The sequence below is a fragment of the Miscanthus floridulus genome, chromosome 2, assembly GCF_019320115.1.
Source record: "Miscanthus floridulus cultivar M001 chromosome 2, ASM1932011v1, whole genome shotgun sequence".
Lineage (NCBI taxonomy): Eukaryota > Viridiplantae > Streptophyta > Magnoliopsida > Poales > Poaceae > Miscanthus > Miscanthus floridulus.
Genome location: NC_089581.1, coordinates 35,778,781 through 35,782,911, shown reverse-complemented (window position 1 = coordinate 35,782,911; position 4,131 = coordinate 35,778,781). Strand labels below are relative to the sequence as shown.

Below are 4,131 nucleotides of genomic sequence, written 5' to 3'. Positions count from 1 at the left end.
CAGGTGCTTACCTAGAATGGTTAGCTAATGAAGTAATCATGATTGCTAATAAAACTTGACTGTAAGGATGAACTATTAGTAATGCTTTCCGCAAACAAAAAGAAAACAGCAAACCCATATTGCCTATCATATCCTTGAGAGTCGAGAAACTATTCCCACTAGTCGGGTAAGTCTTGCGAGTACATTATGTACTCAGGGTTTATTTTACCCCTGTTGCAGGTGCAGCTTGAGGAGTAGCTCTTGTGTGGAGGATTCTTCTAGTGGGCACAGATGGATCCTTGTATCATTTCCGCTAGATGTTTATTTTCATTTCACTGTTTAATTATCGTACTCTGAACACTGGTACTGTAATAAATAATTTCTAAGAACTCTTGTTGTATGAAATGGACTAAGTATTATAAGCTCGTACTCATTATTGGATTCTCGATGTAAAACGTGGATTGTTTGAGTTCTCTCTTGGGGTGTGCTCGATAGAACTGTCCGATGTAGCTCACTTTTGAGGTGCTTAGTGTCTATAGGAAGACGAGCACCTCTAAAAGCGTGTTATTTTGGGTGGTTCTATCACAAGCAAGGCGACAGAGCTGCTGTAATCTACTGTGGGTGGGAAGAGGAAGAGAGGGAACTTCACTGAGGATAAGATGCTCATGCTCACCAACATGTCTGATACAGTGAATAATATTGCCAATGCACTTAGGGAGACTAGACTAGCCCATGTTGATGCTAAACTCTACCTTGCTGTTATGTAGTGACAGAGCTAGGATTTAAAACTTGGGTATTCCCAATTTCACACAAAAAAATTCAAATCCATAGGTTTAAAATACAATTTAGAGTAGTACGATTACCGATAATTGAAGTCACAAAAATAATCAAATAACAAATTGTTCAATTAATCAGCTCTAAGATATGCAGAAACAAACTAAAAGTAATAAAGCGAACTTACAAAATACTATAATGTTACTTTAATCTTGTGGTTCTTCATGGTTTGGAAGCGATTGATGATATCATTGTCCTTAACTTGTAGAAAGAACTCCCGCTCAAATAATGTAACTTAGCAATCATTCAAGTATTGATCCCTAATCTTATTTCTCAATTTGTTCTTGACATAATTCATGACAGAAAAGACTCTTTCAACACTTGCAGTTGCTACTGGAAGCACTAGCATGAATTTAAGAAGCCTGTAAACAACTTTGTCTTTCATGTTTTTTTGTTTCAACAAGCTTAATGGAAAGCTCAGTAAGACTTTTCACATTTCTAAACCTTTCATCATTGCGCATGTCAGTAATGTACAAATTGAGTTGACCGGGAAGTTGGAGCAACTCTAAGATTGAGAAATCATTAGGCTAAAATCTAGCAAGCTTAACCAATTTGTCTTTGTCAAAAGCAGCAAATGAATCGATAGGACTGAATGAAGCCATGCAAATAAGCAATTCTATGTTTACCTCATCAAACCTTTCATTAAGCTCTAGAAGCTACCTATCAATGACACTGAAGAACATGTCAACACGGAAACGATGGAGATTCTTGATCTTGATAAAGAACCTCCTATCTCTTCCAACAGGCTTGTAGAATGTGTTCATATTAGGTATTTTGATTTTATTCTTGACACAAAATGAGTCCACTTCTTTAAGGAAATCCTCCCACCCAACATCCTTCGCAAGGCGTACATTTGCATCTTGGTCAAAGAAATGAGTTTGACTGCATTGACAATATCTTGATCCTTCTTCTACAAGGCATCATTCAAGTCCGCCAAGAACCCTAGTATTGTTTGCATCAAGTGTGCCATGAAAACAAACTCATATGACTTAAATATTGTCATCATTGTTTGTGCCTGTGAACACTCTATTTTTTGAGAGCGATCATTGCCAACCATTATGAGAACTTTCTGAATTGAAGGATACAAAGCTATAAGATGCATAACAATTTTGTAATGAGATCCCCAACGAGTATCTCCAGGACTTCCCTAACTCATTTCTTGATTCAAACTCTTTCCAGTTTCAGTGGCATCCAATTCTAGAGCTTCTACAATTCTCTGAGCTTGTGCTACTCAAAGCATTTGTATCTTCTTACAAGAATTCCCAATTAGGTTCAATAGAAATCTAACTTGATCAAAGAACTAAACACAGTCTGGGTTTTCCTTAGCAACTGCCACAAGGGTTAACTGAAGTTGATGTGCAAAGCAATGAACATAGTATGCAGGTGGGCAATCATCCATAATGAGTTTCTTTAGACCATTAGCATGGCCCTTCATGTTACTAGCGCCATCATAGCCTTGTCCACGTACCATAGACAAGCTCAATTAATGCTCCATCAACAATTTCTCAATTGCAGTTTTAAGAATCAAAGTAGTGTTATCGACATGAACAACACCTAGGAACCTCTCAACTACTCTTCCCTTTTTGTCAACATACCGCAAACAAAGAGCAAGTTGTTCATTTTGGTACACATCACTAGATTCATCAGCATGAATTGCAAAATATTCACCACCAAGGTCTTCCATGCGAAGCTTAGTTGTTTTTTTGGCACAACAATTGGCTATATCTTTTTGAATTTGAGGAGCAGTCAACTGACAATTCTTTGGGGCATTTTTCAAAACCACATTAGCAACCTCTTCAAAAATTTTAGCTAGCATATTTAACAACTCTAAGAAATTTCCTTTGTTAAGTGAACTTTCACTTTCATCATGTCCATGAGAAGCCAAACCTTGTTGTAGAAGATACTTAGCACGTTGAATAGAATAGGATAAACGGGACATATACTGAATCTTGTCCGTCTCATTTATCTTAGAAAACTTATCAGCAATTGATCTCTTAGGTGTAATGGAAGAATTATATTTCTCTTGAGCCATTTTGTGCAAACTAGTCATAGAACCACAATGCCTACTAAGCCTATTTTTCATATGCCAATTTCTAAACCCCCATTCACAAAAGCATCTCCACTAGAACTATTAAGTTTATGCTTAAACAAATAGCAAACAAAATAGAATGCTGCATCTTTTTCCACACTATATTCAAGCCATCTAAATTCATCAAACCAATTAGGCAAGAAGCATCGAGGCTTACCTCCAATGTTCCTTATAGGAAAATCATGATTCCATGGTTGACAAGGCCCTAATGCAACGTATGCCCTGACCACATAATTCTGTTCATTGACACTATGTCTCTTGATGGGAATCCTCTTTCCAGGATCATGAGAAAGAAGGTCAATGTCATAAACAGCTTCATCAATTTCATACTCTGAGTCATCACCATCTCTAATAGAGGACCAAGTAGAAGGTTCTATGCTTGGTATGTTAGGGTCATTGTTGGCTATCTCAGGTTATGTCCTTGTGCTTGGTATGTTAGGATTAGGATCATTGCTGGCTATCTCAGTCTTAGGTTCTGTTGACTCATTATGAACTTGACTCTCATTAGTTATAGGCATACAAGTTTGAACAACTGGATTTTGAGGCTAGGCATCACTCTCCATAGTAACTGGTTGTGGCACTAATGAAGAACCTAACTCCACCTTCCTTGTCTTTGCTACTCTATCCCACAAAGTCCTCAAATCAATTGATTTGTTTTAGTTCTTCATTTTGCAAACCAATACCAATAGCACTGTAATTCAGTAATTGTGTATACAAATAAGTAAATCATCAACCGACACCAATTCTGAGTACAACAAATCTGTGCAGATAGTAGACAGCTTACCTCAGCTGCTCAATAGGGAGTGGAGCAGTCACACTGTCGTGGGGAGCAGAGCAGCCCATCGGCTTGCTGGTCGCCTAGCCCCCCGTGGCCTTGCCCCCTACCGCCCGCCGCCTCCCCCATGCCCACGGGCCTGCCTAGCACCCGTCTAGCCGCTGTCGGGTGACCGTGTGCATGCGTTGCACCATGGTGCGCCGGTGCCACGCCGATTCGCCATCGCCCGCTCGATTCACCGACGCCGATAGGGTCTAGGGTTGCTGGATTGGGGATTTAGAGTTTTAGAAGGGAAGCACGAAGGTGAAAGAGGGAGACCGAGATCGGTGCGGGGGATTTCGATGCGGTGATGGTGTGCCGTGGTGGAGTCCTAGTCTCCTAGAAAAAGCCAGTGAGCGAGATGAGCCTCATGGACCGGCCTACGATGCGAGCCTGGGAGGGGAGAAGGGAGGTA

The 4,131-nt window shown here is 40.0% G+C and overlaps 1 pseudogene; it reads right to left on the bottom strand.

The window, feature by feature from the left end:
* Positions 1-946: 946 nt before the first annotated feature.
* LOC136538450 (uncharacterized) lies at positions 947-3,570 on the bottom strand (annotated as a pseudogene).
* Between the last annotated feature and the right edge of the window lie 561 nt (positions 3,571-4,131).